The 16,950-nt window shown below is 35.5% G+C and overlaps 1 protein-coding gene across 1 annotated transcript in view; it reads right to left on the bottom strand.

Moving 5' to 3' along the window:
- LOC120430005 (uncharacterized) overlaps positions 1 to 16,950 on the bottom strand; it is a 238,338-nt gene that overhangs the window by 114,704 nt on the left and 106,684 nt on the right. The window contains 1 exon segment of the mRNA XM_052709458.1: positions 12,882 to 12,907. The gene's annotated coding sequence lies outside the window, so the exon portion shown is untranslated.

Raw genomic sequence — 16,950 nt, 5'->3', positions numbered from 1 at the left:
TCAAACGATGCCCCGTTACCCTTGATATTTATTCAGTTGTCAAAATTCTGGCGAAAACGAACCCGACCAATCACGTGCTGCGTGGGTGGGCAATCAAAACGGATCGTTCACAGCACTCGTGTCGATGGATTTCCTTGGAAAACGGGGTGCCGGAAAAAAAAGTAATGAAAGCTCCCCGGTCAACCGTGACCAATTGGACCCAATTTTTTGCGTTGTTCTATAAGCCCACAACTGTAGGAGAAACAGCAAATTAAAACAAATCGACAGTGATAAAACGGTGAAACCCTTGCCTAATTGGTCGGCGAATTAATTTCGATTGGAAACAATTTCAGTGATTGCGAAAGCTTTCCCCCACCACCCTCCGTTTCCCTTTCAAGGAGTAATTGATAGAGCTTTTTGTTCCAGTTGATCGTCTTCGTCCGAGAGCCAATTGGGGACGAGTTGAGTAACTTTCAGATGACAAATTCAGTGGCCGCAGTAGACGAACAGATGGCGTTGGCAACCGCAAGGAGAGGAAAAGGGAAAAGTTCAACCCTAAGAGGAAAGTGACACGAAAGCCAATGCGATTTTCTTGGAACTTTCTCAAAAGATTGAGGTGTAATGACTGTACTTTTTTTTCCTGATTTCGAATTAATCTTTTTTCTCTTTACCCTCTTCAAGTTTCGTATTCCTTGGACGTTCATAAGGGGTGCGCTACGGAACTATACGGCAAAGAAATGCGGATGTAATCAAGTGCTAGCCCGATCCGCACTGTCGTCGGTGACACTTTTAATATCCGGGGAAACTTGCGAGTGAAAACTTTTTTTTTTGTAGTCACAGAGTGTGTACTATATAAGGCGGCTTTTATACTACTCAAAAGTTTGAAAAGATGAACCTGAGCAGTTTTTAATCCGACTGAAACATTTTTGGTGCCTTCGGTATGCCCAAAGAAGCCATTTTGCATCATTAGTTTATCCATATAATTTTCCATACAAATTTGGCAGCTGTCCATACAAAAATGATGTATGAAAATTCAAAAATCTGTATCTTTTGAAGGAATTTTTTGATCGATTTGGTGTCTTCGGCAAAGTTGTAGGTATGGATACGGACTACACTGGAAAAAAAATGATAAACGGTAAAAAAAATGCTGGTGATTTTTTGTTTAACTTTTTATCACTAAAACTTGATTTGCAAAAAAAAACACTATTTTTAATTTTTTTTTTATATGTTTTAGAGGACATAAAATGCCAACTTTTCAGAAATTTCCAGGTTGTGCAAAAAATCTTTGAGCGAGTTATGAATTTTTGAATCAATACTATTTTTTTCAAAAAATCGAAATATTGGTCGCAAAAATTTTTCAACTTCATTTTTCGATGTAAAATCAAATTTGCAATCAAAAAGTACTTTAGTGAAATTTTGATAAATTGCACCGTTTTCAAGTTAAATCCATATTTAGGTGACTTTTTTAAAAAAAGTCGCAGTTATTAATTTTTTTAAATAAGTGCACATGTTTACCCATTTTTGAAAAAATATTTTTGGAAAGCTGAGAAAATTCTCTATATTTTGCTTTTAGATTTTTGTTGATACGACCCTTAGTTGCTGAGATATTGTCATGCAAAGGTTTAAAAACAGGAAAATTGATGTTTTCTAAGTCTCACCCAAACAACCCACCATTTTTTAATGTCGATATCTCAGCAACTAATGGTCCGATTTTCAATGTTAAAATATGAAACATTCGTGAAATTTTCCGATCTTTTCGAAAAAAATGATTTCAAAATTTTCAAACCAAGACTAACATTTTCAATGGGCGTAATATTGAATGTTTGGCCCATTTTTGCGACCGGTATTTCGATTTTTTGAAAAAAAAATAATATTGATTCAATAATTCTTAACTCGCTCAAAGATTTTTTGAACAACCTGGAAATTTCTGAAAAGTTGGCATTTTATGTCCTCTAAAACATACAAAAAAAAATTAAAAATAGTTTTTTTTTGCAAATCAAGTTTTAGTGACAAAAAGTTAAATAAAAAATCACCAAAAAATTTTTTACCGTGTATCATTTTTTTCCAGTGTAGTCCGTATCGATACCTACAACTTTGCACAAGACACCAAATCGATCAAAAAATTCCTTCAAAAGATACAGATTTTTGAGTTTTCATACATCATTTTTGTATGGACAGCTGCCAAGTTTGTATGGAAAATTATATGGACAAACTAATGATGCAAAATGGCTTCTTTGGACATACTGAAGGCACCAAAAAAGTTTCAGCCGGATTAAAAAATACAAAAATTAAAATTGAAGAAAAAAGTCCGATTTCGTAGAGAATTGCTCACCTTATTTAGCCTTTATTTTGAAAAAAATTGCATTGTTTTGAATGGTCATTTATGCTCTATGTGGTGAAGTGCATCCAATGCATCTTCTGCACAGTTAAAAAAAAACATGGTTAAATTTCATCTAAAAAGGACTACATGTTTTATGTCCGTAAATAGCTTTAATTTTACCTCTAATAATGTGTAAATTTACATCTGGCAGACGCTAGGAAAAAATATATGTAATCCCAAAAAAATATCAAACCGGCGATGGTTTTATCTAGCTACTAAGTCCACGCCCCATCCCGCACGGCCAACTCGCCGCTGTGAAAACTGAACTATCAAAGCCAATGTAGCTCTACGTATCTCGTATATCGTATATGTACCCTATATGCAGTAAATACAGTATACAATGTACGGAAAACATAGAGCTACATTGGCTTTGATCGTCTAGTATTTACAGCGGCGAGATGACCGTGCAGGTTGGGGCGCGGACTTAGTAAGCTAGATATTACTATCACCGGTTAGATGTTTGTTTGGGATTACAATTATTTTTTACTAGCGTCTGCCAGATGTAAATTTACACATTATTAGGGGTATAATCAAATGCTTTTTTTCTGACATTAAAGATGTACTCCTTTTTAGATGAAATTTTACCATGATTTTTTTTACTGTGTGAATAAAAAAAAATCAAATTATTCGCTCTACAGCATTGCCTTGGCGTTCTCGATTACGAGATTCCTACTCGAAACTAGGCATCCGAAGGCTTGATTGTTGAGGCAATTGCAAACCTCTTTTTACACCTTGGCTTCCATCCACCCCGGGATTCTAACTGACGACCTTTGGATTGTTAGTCCAACTGCCTACCAGCGAATCCACCGAGACAGGACCCAGGGAGACGACTCCTACACCTGGACTGAGCTACATTTACTTCCCCGTCCGACGGAAGGCGTGATCAGACAAATCTCGTCTCGAAAAATGCCACCGGGACCTTCTGGGATCGAACCTAGGTGGACTGGGTGAGAGGCAACCACGCTTACTCCAACACCACGGTACCGGGTCTTCTGATTCATGAATTACAAAAAGGGTAGTGCCGAAGAAAGAACAAACGGCAAATATGTAATTTAAATGCAAAGTCGTCCTGATGAATGTTAAGTGGCAAACACTAAAAAACGAATTACTCGGAATTCTCGCGTCATCAAACACCATAGCTTTTAAATATGGGTGGGCAGTTCAAAGATTTTTTTTTGATAGATTGTTCTACTTTGGCAATGGCACTAAATCTTTGAAGTTATATTCAAGATTCAGGCGGTACTTGCGTACACGGCGCCTGTTTCGTTTTGGAGAATCTGTAACCATTTTTAAATTTATTATCTGAGATTTCCCGAAGAATCTGATTTTTTGAGACGTAGACTTTTTGGTCCAGGCAAATGTAAAACGGCAATGACACTTTACATCAACACTGAGGGCAGATTCAGGTTCAGCGGGATAGTCCAGACTTGATAATCCTAAGTCATGGGCGTAATTTTTCTAACTAACTTTTAACATACCATTAGTTCTGTGACTAAATTTAAGTCAAATATGAGTTGTTGATTGCCTGATTCAAATTCATTTCCGCAATATTTCTTCACTAAAAATTTGGCCGCCATATTGGATTTAAATCGATTTTGAATTGTGCATGAAAAAAAGCTATGATTGCATGATTTTCATATATACTTTCTCCGTGAAAATTAGACATTTTCTGTAATTGTTAAGATAAAAGTTATAGAGTTTCTTTGTTTTTTTAAATGTATTATATAGGGATCATCCATTAACCACGTGGACACTTTTTTGGAAACCCAAACCCCAAAAAAATCAAATAATAAGTTGATGTCTATCACCGCCAATTGCGTGGCAGTGCGTGGCCGAATGGTTACGCTGTCCGCTTTGTAAGCGGATGATTCTGGGTTCGATTCCCAACTGCTCCACCCTTCCATCGGATGAGGAAGTAAAATGTCGGTCCCAGCCTTGGTTGTTGTTAGGCCGTTAAGTCATTCCAGGTTTAGGAGTCGTCTCCATGCCATAAGTACAAACAACACACCAAACCAAGCCTACTCCGGTGGATTCGCTGGCGGCGTTTGGACTCGCAATCCAAAGGTCGTCAGTTCAAACACTGGGGTGGAAGGTTCCTTGGAGTAGAAAGAGGTTTGGGTGCTCTCCCCATTCAAGCCTTCGGACTCCTAGGTTCGAGCAGAAACTTGCAATAGAGACCACAAAAGACCCGGGGGTCGTTAATGTGGATGGTTTGATTTTTTTTTGCGACTTAGACAAATTCATTAAAATCAGGAAAAACCATTCATTGATTTAGAATAGAAAAAAAAACTAAATAATTCCGTACATTTTTGTCAATCCCAACAAACCATTGAATTCTGGAGTTTTTTTTTTTTTTTTTGAAAAGGTCCAATAAACCAAATTTTCAGTTTTTGCTTTTTGGGTGTTTTTTACTAACCTTGACTAAAGGCGGTTTCAAAATCACCAAAAAGGAACAAACTGGAAATTTGGTTTGTTGGACCTTTTAAAAAAAACTCCAGAATTGAACTTGCGCCAGCAGATTTAGAAAGCTTTTTCAATAAGTAGATAGTATTCCACAAAGAAATTGAAATTTCGATATTAAACTTAGGGGAAGGTGAGGCAAGTGTAACAAGCTAAGGAAATGCTCGTTAAAATCCATTAAAGACGTAAATAAATCAGTCGGATTTTTTGATATTCATCTTATTCCAGGTCTTGACTATAACTTTGATAGAACAAGTTTCTAAAAAATCATTTTTTGTACTATAAAAAAATGATTTTAAATTATTGATTTTCCGTACGTTCTACTCAACTAGTGGGCCAAGAAGAACAACCCGTTGGGGCAAGAGGAACAATGCATGAAAAAACATGTTAATTTGCTAACAATTGAACTGTTATCACTTAGACACATCAGATTAGAATGTATTTGAAACATTTCTTCCAGTTTAAGATGAAATACTTATATTTTGATCGTTTTTACGAAAAAAAAATAAATTACTTAGATAAATATTAAATTTTCATTATATCACTATATTTTAGAGCGTCCAATTTCCTGGGGTTATAAATTTCCCGGGAAACGGGAAATTTTCAGCTAATTTCCCGGGAAATCCCGGGAATTCCCGGGAAATTTTAAATGTATTGAAAATTGTTCTGATCTTGGTTTAAATTGATATTATGCAACAAAATTGTTTAAGACAGCAACTTTAATGGTTAAAATAAGTGTGAAGATCAATTGATAGGTTGACTGCATGTAAAAATCATTCAATTCCATAAAATGTGTGTTTTTTTGTTAATTCCATAAGCCTCAATTGTACAATAAATTAAAAAAATATCTCATGTATTTTTTAATGCGAAGTAATTTTAATCAAATTGTTTAAACTGTGAGTAAAATGAATCCATAATCCACAATCATAAAATTTCTTTGAAGCTTGCCTCTGTGATCATTTTGTTGAAATGAGAAAAAAACATGCAGAATTTATGTTTTTCATGACAAATACTGGTTTCAGCTCTTTAACAAATAGTAAAGCTTTTTAGTGTTGGTTTTACTTCAAACAAGCGAATGTTTTCAAATAGTTGAATCAAGCTTTGAATATATTTTTGCATTTTTCGAGAACCTCTTAAACAAATCAATGATTTTTTTTAAGTATTATTATGCCACATGATTTAAATTATACGATAAATTAACATCATTCCACAAAAAGTCTTCAATTTTTTCACATTTAACCCTCTTACACCTGTAGTTGCACCAGTGTTCCATAATTTTTTAACTTGAAATTGTAATTTTTTTAATACTAGGGATCCAACCAATTGTATTAAATCTTCTTGCACAAATTCGATTTTCATCTCATTTGAGCATGGTAAACAAAAACGTAAAAAAAACCTCTTATTTAATTTGGAGGTAAGGAGTTAATATTGTTTTGATGAAATAACATCAATCTGTAAAAAGCTTACCTAATTGTAATAATTTAATACTCATTAAGCAAGGTATATTTCCAGTTGCTTCAGAAATTAATAATATCAGCAATAAATCTTGATATCATAATTTCTGATAATCTGATTAATTATATTTAACCAAACAATAAATTAAATTGAACAAAATCATGCTGAGGTTGACAATTGAGCAGTTCTCTACGGAATCGGTCTTTTTTCTTTAATTTTAATTTTTGTATTTTTTAATCCGGCTGAAACTTTTTTGGTGCCTTCGGTATGCCCAAAGAAGCCATTTTGCATCATTAGTTTGTCCATATAATTTTCCATACAAATTTGGCAGCTGTCCATACAAAAATGATATGTGAAAATTCAAAAATCTGTATCTTTTGAAGGAATTTTTTGATCGATTTGGTGTCTTCGGCAAAGTTGTAGGTATGGATATGGACTACACTGAAAAAAAATGATACACGGTAAAAAAAATTTGGGTGATTTTTAATTTAACTTTTTGTCACTAAAACTTGATTTGCAAAAAAACACTATTTTTAATTTTTTTTATTTTTTGATATGTTTTAGAGGACATAAAATGTCAACTTTTCAGAAATTTCCAGAATGGGCAAAAAATCTTTGACCGAGTTATGTTTTTTTGAATCAATACAGATTTTTTCAAAAAATCGAAATATTGGTCGCAAAAATGTTTCGACTTCATTTTTCGATGTAAAATTGAATTTGCAATCAAAAAGTACTTCAGTGAATTTTTGATAAAGTGCACCGTTTTCAAGTTATAACCATTTTTAGGTAACTTTTTTGAAAATAGTCGCAGTTTTTCATTTTTTTAAATTAGTGCCCATGTTTGCCCACCTTTGAAAAAAATATTTTCGAAGAGCTGAGAAAATTCTCTGTATTTTGCTTTATTGAACTTTGTTGATACGACCTTTAGTTGCTGAGATATTGCCATGCAAAGGTTAAAAAACAGGAAAATTTTTGTTTTCTAAGTCTCACCCAAACAACCCACCATTTTCTAATGTCGATATCTCAGCAACTATAGGTCCGATTTGCAATGTTAAAACATGAAACATTCGTGAAATTTTCCGATCTTTTCGAAAAAAATATTTTCAAAAATTTAAAATCAAGACTAACATTTTAAACGGGCCAAACTTTCAATATTACGCCCATTTGAAATGTTTGTCTTGATTTAAAATTTTTGAAAATATTTTTTTCGAAAAGATCGGAAAATTTCACGAATGTTTCATATTTTCACATTGTAAATCGGACCATTAATTGCTGAGATATCGACATTAGAAAATGGTGGGTTGTTTGGGTGAAACTTAGAAAACATCAATTTTCCTGTTTTTTAACCTTTGCATGGCAATATCTCAGCAACTAAAGGTCGTATCAACAAAGTTCAATAAAGCAAAATATAGAGAATTTTCTCAGCTTTTCAAAAATATTTTTTTCAAAGGTGGGCAAACATGGGCACTAATATTAAAAAATAAAAAACTGCGACTATTTTCAAAAAAGTTACCTAAAAATGGTTATAACTTGAAAACGGTGCACTTTATCAAAAATTCACTAAAGTACTTTTTGATTGCAAATTCAATTTTACATCGAAAAATGAAGTTGAAAATTTTTTGCGACCAATATTTCGATTTTTTGAAAAAATCAGTATTGATTCAAAAAATCATAACTCGGTCAAAGATTTTTTGCCCATTCTGGAAATTTCTGAAAAGTTGGCATTTTATGTCCTCTAAAACATATCAAAAAATAAAAAAAATTAAAAATAGTGTTTTTTTGCAAATCAAGTTTTAGTAACAAAAAGTTAAATTAAAAATCACCAAAAAAAATTTATCGTGTATCATTTTTTTTTCAGTGTAGTCCATATCCATACCTACAACTTTGCCGAAGACACCAAATCGATCAAAAAATTCCTTCAAAAGATACAGATTTTTGAATTTTCACATATCATTTTTGTATGGACAGCTGCCAAATTTGTATGGAAAATTATATGAACGAACTAATTATGCAAAATGGCTTCTTTGGGCATACCGAAGGCACCAAAAAAGTTTCAGCCGGATTAAAAAATACAAAAAAAATCGAATGACCGAAATCTCAGAGAATTGCTCAATTATTATTTTTCATAGAATTTTCAAAAAAATGGCTCCAAAAATTTAAGAAAATGTATATTTCCGCTTGAACTTCGGGAATTCCCGGGAAATTTACAAATTTCCCGGGAAACGGGATTTTTTTTTGGGAAATCCCGGGAATTCCCGGGAAATTTTTTCACGGGACGGGAAATTTTTTCACGGGAAATTTTCTTAACAATTGTTTATCAGTTTTTGAAGTACCTTTGTATATTTATTTCCCAATAAGATATGTTGATGCAGCAATTCGTATTTTTTCCGTACTTAAAATCCATATGGTAAACTTGCCCCACCTGAACAAGATTTCAAAAGCTCTCAACAAAAATAACCAAAAGGTAAGTCATACTTGTCCCGCCCGTGTGGATCCATCAGACCGGGCTCACTATCTAGAGGTCGCCGGTTCGAATCCCGCGGTGGGCGCTCTAAAATTCTTTGTGTAAATATGGGTATTTGGCGCCGTCGCTCCGTGCCATACTTTCATACACTCAGGAGCCCAGGGCGGCGAAGTCCTTGTAGATAACAAGGAAGACACTAGTGGTTGGTACTAGCAATGGTGGCCGAAAGCTATAAAGTCAACTTCGTTTTTAAATCATGCTTTGTAATAGGTGCAAATCATTGGTAGGACCACTACTGATCGAGGAAAAATGGTATTTTGATAAAATAAACTTAAAAACGATCCCTAAGTCTTATTTTAGGCTTTCCAAAAGTTATAAGAAAACGAAGGATTTGAAAGAAACACAATTTAATCTTGTGTGCTGAGGCGTTTACATCGTTTTGGTGGTTATTTGGAAGTATAATCAACTAATTGCATTGCTAGTAACAATTCCTCATATTGGAAATATTGTCAATTGTAAGAATGACGATCGTACGAACGATTGTTCCTCTTGCCCCATATGGTCGTCTTGCCCCACTTTCCCCTACATTGTGCTGAATAATTATGACTAGTTACTCAATTGTTAGGACGGACGCGTCCCATGTACGATACGGCGCCGATACTAGCCCCCTGTTCAACGTCATTCGTCTTTGTTTGTGTTGCTTTGACAGGTGCCCGGGCTGTCGCTTGACAAGAATCAGAAGTTGAAAACAAACTGAAGCAAGCGGGAGCACGGGCGCAGCTGAGTACGAGAATCCGTTCCAGCTGTGAATAGACACCGAAGTTGTGAGTAAATTGTATCTTGTGAACTTTATTTGTTATTAATTAAGAAAATATAGCTTTTTAGCGAACGGACAATGTAAGGAAGTTTCATTTCGTTCAACTCAGAAAACTGGTGCCCGTCACTCTGCAGCCGCTCGTTTCAACACTCAATGATATTTTCTTTACAAATGTTATAAATTTGTAATAATTCTTTTAAATCTGTGTCAACAAATCAATGATAAAACTCCCGGTCAAGGGAATTCCAGGGCAATTGCAAAATTCAACTCTCGACTCTCGGAAAAATTAATATCTCGCGAATCGTCACCCTCTATATGAATAGAATTCTTGTAAGCAAATCTGATAACTCTGTGTTGTCGAATTCGACAACATGGAAATGTTTCCAAAATCGTCAACATTTTCTCAAATTTGTTGCTCATTTGCACTCGGTTATCTCGGAGCTGGCTGAACCGATTTTGTCCGTTTCAGTCACATTCAATCCGTCTTGGGGTCCCATAAGTTTCTATTGAAAATTATAAAGTTTAGCTAAGTACTTCAAAAGATTTGCTGAAAAAACGATTTTAGCTAATATCCGGATGAAAATTTGAAGGTCTAACAACTCTATAGATTTGAAAGTAATTAAGTTTTATTTATATCCTTTTTAAGCCTAGATCTCGCATATTTTGTAAAAATCTTGTCCGGATGTATCATGCAGGGGGATGCTAAAGACCGCCATCTTGGGTGATTGAAATTGATAACGCGCGCAAACTGCGCAAATAATTCTTTTTTTAATAATTCAATTTTTGTTATAAGAATTACTGTAGAAAAAGTCAAATTACACAGTAGTTAAGTTAAACGTTTCATGTGATAAAAGTACAACTTTAAATGAGGTCATCGGCCCGATGTGTGCTTAATAATCCCAACTTTAGTAGTTTATTTTGCAAATAAATTGATAAAAATCACCTCACAAACATACACTAACTTTTAAACGTACATTGCGGTAACATTTTACATAAAAAAGATAATTACTTTACTGCCGTTTTACGGCGATATGATGTATACGCCATTGAGGTGATTTTGCTGTAGACACAATTTTCTGTTTTTGTTCATTTTTTCTATTTAAAATGACTAATTTAAGGTCTGCTTTGTAGAAACTGTTAAAAAGTACAATAAAAATGTGGCCCCTACAAAATTTCTTGTTTTTTCCTATTCTCTACGATTTTCAACCACAAACATCATTTGGCCGAAAAAATAGCAATAAAAAATCACTACTTTTCCTGCCCAATGATGTATGTATACATTGCTCGATCAAAGCTGGCTTTATTATTTGTGCCAGTTATTTTGATAGCTGTGCGGATCCCGTAATGCATTGTCCACGTGGATACTTTAAGGGGGGGAGGGTATTAGGGAGCGTTCTTTTATTACGTAACGCAGTTGGGGGGAGGGGGGGGGGTTCGGAGGCCGTGTTACGCTCCATACAAAATTTTTAAAATTTGTATGGAAATTTTGTTACGAGGGGGGGGGGGTCTAAAATCCGATTTTTTGCGTTACGTAATAAAAGAACGTTCCCTTAGCGATAGTCTACGCTCCATAAACACATTTTTTGCATGAACAATTGTCCGCAAGAGAGGTGGGTGGGTCTAGAATTTTCAAAAAAGTGTCTACGTGGATGTGGATAAGGTGTCATCCATTAAGTACGTCACATTAAAATCAGCCAAAATTTACTCCACCCCCTTTGTCACGATTTCCCTATGCTTTTAACACACAACGTATAGGCTTGCTCAAAACCCCCCTCTTCCCTCAGAACGTGACGTACTTTATGGATGACGCCTAATGGACGTCCCCTTAAGAATCAAATCGAAATAATGTAATAAAATATTGCCCAGTCTTGATTTGGTCCCAAAACCTCAAATCAACATTCAAACAGTATTGAATTTGACTTCTATCAATTCTCAATGTATACATGTATCATGATGAGTAAAATTGGCGTATACATCATAGTTTGTTTGCTTAATAAAATGGGCCCCAGAGCAGTTTTTTGAAAAAATCTTTCGTCAGGAGGTAGCTTTTAAGATTCTTTATCAGACTGTGCAATAAAATTGAAAATGTCCAAAATGGCGTATACATCATATCGCCGTAAAACGGCAGTTTATTTCCATTTTATGCCTACAGTTTTTGTAAGTTTTTTTTTACAGTGTTCCGTAACGAACAGCTGTTCTTTTGTGCTGGAGCCGAAGTTGACATTTTCCTTTTGTTCTGGTCCCGAAGTTGACAGCTTGTGTTGGCTACGGACGAGCTGCCTGTAGTGAGATATAGATGTCGCCCCCCTGGTATCATGTGACCTATCGTTAGATATGTAATCAAAAGACCTTTGCAAAGAGTCTTAAATATTGAAGATCTTACAACCCTATCAAAAGTTTTAAGCACTAAAGTGCTTATCATACGTTTTCTTGAAGCCGAATCTAAGATAATTTTATATAAACGTTGTCCGGAATTATCATGCGACCCATCGTTGGATAAGTCCGTAGTAACATTTCAATAGGGCGAATCTGCGTTTGTAAACAAGAAGTCTATCCCTTTTGCTCAAGTGACAGTTCACGTCAAGAAAGACAGGGATAGACTGCTTGTTTACAAACGCAGATACGCCCTGTTGAACTGTTACTGCGGAAGTAATCAAAAGAACTTTCTAGTGAGCCCAAAACATTGAGGATATGATAACCCTAAGAAATTCTGAGGATTTTGTGGTTCTCAGAGTTTGGTGACTCGACTCCAACTACAGGTTTTAAAAAAACACTCAACTTCACCAAATTCGTCTCCGACTGCGACTCCAGTCCCCCAAACCTAGAACCTTGGATATTCAAGTCGTTATGGTATATAAAAACTTACACTTTTTTCTACAAGTCAGTTTAAATTATGTGCAATTTGAGCTTTATTTTTGTTTGTTTCATGAAACAAAATCTCAAGCAAAATCTTGAATTGTTTATATGGACACCGGTGCTTTATGATCTTCAAAAAAAAAAAACAAACTCATTCACATATTCAAATATTTGAACCTTTTAAGAAACAGTGGAGATACATCAGTACATTTGAAACCCCGCTCAAACACATTCTATTTTATGCTAGTTTAATGAAGACACCGAGAAAAGAGTTGGCGAAGTAAGAAAGAGTAAATGAAGTCTCCGGATGGAACGATAAAGTTTACGACCTAACTTTCATGCTAAATTAAACTTGGTAAGAAAGGCAGGGACCGAGGAATAAAATAAACACATTTTTGTCACAAGTATTTTGAAGAAGGGGTGTGGAGTTTTGACTGCGATTTAAAAATAATACAGTATGTCATACTCACCAACAGAAATAATTCTGCTCGGCAGTCTGTAAATGGAAAACAAAAACAGTGTTAGTTTAGTTTTTGATAAGGAACAGGAATATTTTATCCTTAGGAAAATAGAAAGATAATGTCTAAAACCCCGTTAGAGTCAACTTATTTTCAGCAACCCAACTCTTACCAAGAAAAAACGTTTCATAATACAGCTCCAGTATGTTTGCCAAGTTACTGAGGAATGTTGGGAGCTTTTTTCGTATATAAGTAGATGAGACAAACAGCGATGCAAAAAAAGGAGGTACATTCCGGGATGCTGAAAAGTTGCGTGGGTGGTGGTGATTCCCAAGAAAAACCTTGTCACAAAGTACGACGGGATATCTTAGCAATGTTTTGCCTCATGTGCCCATTAGGCTGTTTCAAACTTTTGTTTACTTTAAAATAACAGATTTTTGGAATCATATTTAAATAAAAATTAAAAAATTCTGACCTTTGAATAAATCTATAGTGCTGAACCATTCAAGTTCAAAACATACCCCGTTTTGTAAGGCTTCAGCAGAGACGGGATTGCCACGACCGGATATAAGTATACAAAAGTAAAACACAAATGCTTGGCAAGACCCAACAAAGTGAAACGAATTGTTACACTGTTTGCTAAAAAGAAACAAGAGCATAAAAACCCAGCACAAGAATGTTGACTCTGCCAGTGGAAAGCGGATGAGGATAATGCTCCTGGAATGGGGTTATTTTTCCTCAGTGTATGCCATAACAATCATAAAGGCAATGATTATATTAATTGAAAAAGTTATCACCAAATAGAGATGCAAAAGCTATGACAGTGAAAAAAGAAAACTTCACCCGGCAGCACAGGATGTTTTGTCGTCATGGACGGTGGAAGCTGTGCAACATTCTGCTTCCTGTTGAAAAGTTTTCAAATAATAAAAGTGCACCACTGCAACCAACAAAAAGTGGTTAGCATGGAATGTTTGGTTTCAATGCTTGATTGTCATGCGTTCGTAGGAAGGAACTAAACTTTTATATCGCAAATATTTCTCAGAATAACAACATTATCATCGTTACTCAACAGAAATAGAAACCCTGATTTTTTGTCCTATTTTTTAATAGACAGCATGAAAGAGACTAGGTGTTCATGACGGTCTGAGGATTTTTTCCGGTTAATTGAAAACGAACGAAACGAAGTTGACTTTATAGCTGTCGGCCACCATTGCTAGTACCAACCACTAGTGTCTTCCTTTTTATCTACAAGGACTTCGCCGCCCTGGGCTCCTAAGTGTATGAAAGTATGGCACGGAGCGACGGCGCCGAATACCCATATTTACACAAAGAATTTTAGAGCGCCCGCCGTGGGATTCGAACCAGCGACCTCTGGATTGTGAGTCCAGTGCGCGGTCCGATTGATCCACACGGGCGGGACATTGAAAAGATTCGTATTATTGAACTCTATACATTTATTATCTATTCTACCTAACACCTCAGATCTCATGACTTCGATCATTTGGAATTAAGTGGACTAACTGAAATAATTGATCATTAAATTTGCAACGTTATTGAAACAAATTACTTCGATTATCTCAAAGTGGCAATTTGCCTGACAAATTAATTCCTTTCCTATCGATCTGGTTTCACAAGCTGAAAAACATGATTATATTAGCGAGCCAATTAAGTTGATATTGATGAAGAGTGCGATACCAAAGACGGGGCAGGACTGCGCCTTCGGGGGAAGAAATTTAAAGTTTGTCATCTCTCACCGACAGCAACATCCAACCGCCATCAATCTCGTTTTCGTCAATTCAAAGTTCATGATTTCACTTACACAGAAAAAAAATGATGGTAATATTCATCAGGAAATGGTGACAGATTTTGTGGCAAAAAAAATGTGTAATATTACATCAGGAATTGATGAATTTTCATCAGTTTCTGATGAATATTCATCAGGTTTACATTTTTACACATTTTTTGAGTAATATTACTCAAAAAATGATTAATATTCAACCTACCAAATTTCAACATTCCAAAATTCAACTTTTTTTTGCTGTGTAGAAGGCGCCAAGTTATTCTACGAGCAAACTGTAAAACTCTGGGTTCGAGGAAATTATTTCCCAAAAGCGAGTGGTGGCGCGACGCACCGTCGTCCAAAGATCGCGCAAATTTTCGTTACACAATTAGTGCAAACTTCTTTCATTAACTTAAATGCAAATTGGCCCAACCCAGCTGTCTGTCTATAAACATAAACGTTCAAAGTTAAGTTGGAGGAGGGAAAGACCGTGGTGAACATTCCAACGCGAAGACCAGGTCAGCCTCCCTTCCACAGAAGAAAGCTGTTGATATTTGGAAAATAATTAAGTTATAATGAAAGTTGCTGAAGGGTTGACAGCAGTGCTGGCTCAACGCTGAAATTCAAACTTTGAATTAATTTGTTTAGGAAGGATAAACGTGTTTCGTCATTATTTGTATACAGCAATTCCCCACGAAAACAGCATGGAAAAAAACAAAAGTGCTCGGATCGGGCTCAAAATTTTTCTGGGGGTTCCCTGGCCGAAATAATTAGACCCGTATTTTTTTGTTTGGCCATTAGGGTGGCCTACACCGTGTTAGGGTGGTCTGAAAAATGGCCTTTTTCGTCGATTTTCGCAAAAACCACTTTTTTTGAAAAATCATAACTTCTCGCCATTTTAACCGATTTCAATTGTCTTGTACGCAAATGAAAGGTGATAAGTTGGCCTTTCAAAGAAAAATAGTAAGAAGTTTCAAAAATCTAGCCTAACATATGAAAAGGGCGTATGAAACTTTAAAATGCCGTTTTGACGGTGTCTGGACCAAAGAGCCTATGTCTGGAAATATTTTTATCGGATTCCCTGGACATTTTTACATAATATACTAAAAAATGGGAGGAGTTCATTAACAGGATTCCGAGATATGATTTTTTCAAAATAAAATCCGTGTTTTCTGACGAGCCGCGCGCAAAAACCGGAGAATGACGAAATTGGCAAAAAATCAACTTTTTTCACTAAAACTGCGATAACTTCAAAATTTCAGCAATGACCTATACATGTCTGGGTACCAAAAGTTGCGTCTTTTAATTACAAAAATTTTGGTACCCAGACATGTATAGGTCATCGCTAAAATTTTAAAGTTATCGCAATTTTAGTGAAAAAAGTTGATTTTTTGCCAATTTCGTCATTCTCCGGTTTTTGCGCGCGGCGCGTCAAAAAACACGGATTTTATTTTCAAAAAATCATATCTCGGAATCCTGTTAATGAACTCCTCCCACTTTTTAGTATGTTATGTAAAAATGTCCGGGGAATCCGATAAAAAAATTTCCAGACATAGGCTCTTTGGTCCAGACACCGCCAAAACGGCATTTTAAAGTTTCATACGCCCTTTTCATATGTTAGGCTAGATTTTTGAAACTTCTTACTATTTTTCTTTGAAAGGCCAACCTATCACCTTTCATTTGCGTATAAGACAATTGAAATCGGTTGAAATGACGAGGAGTTATGATTTTTCGAAAAAACTGGTTTTTGCGAAAATCGACGAAAAAGGCCATTTTTCAGACAACCTTACACGGTGTAGGCCACCCTAATGGCCAAACAAAAAAATACGGGTGTAATTATTTCGGCCAGGGAACCCCCAGAAAAATTTTGAGCCCGATCCGAGCACTTTTGTTTTTTCCATGCTGTTTTCGTGGGGAATTGCTGTATATAAATGGGCAAATCTGAAATACGTCAATACCGGAACAAGGTGTGGAGGGACAGCGAATTTAAATTAATTCAGTACCCAAACAATCAATTTTAAACATAACCGAACTTAAAAATTCTGATCATCCGTTCAGTCATTAAACCAGGACCATAACATGTTGTTCCGAACGACCTTCAGGAAGCACATCCGCTCTTCTACTGGACGGATGCTCGTTACCGTTTCGGAAATTTGCCCTTCCCAGCTGCGGTTGATGGTGTTTAGTTTTCGCTTCCAGTTTTAACTAGAAGAGTATGTCGTTAAGGTGAAGCCGTTGATCATTTTAGAAGAAAATTGATCATCGCTCTAAAATTCTCTGTATTGAATTCAATTTAACGAA

The sequence above is a fragment of the Culex pipiens genome, chromosome 3 (assembly GCF_016801865.2).
Source record: "Culex pipiens pallens isolate TS chromosome 3, TS_CPP_V2, whole genome shotgun sequence".
In the NCBI taxonomy this organism is placed as follows: domain Eukaryota; kingdom Metazoa; phylum Arthropoda; class Insecta; order Diptera; family Culicidae; genus Culex; species Culex pipiens.
The sequence above is the reverse complement of the archived record's forward strand: the minus strand, read 5'-3'. Positions and strand labels throughout refer to the sequence as shown.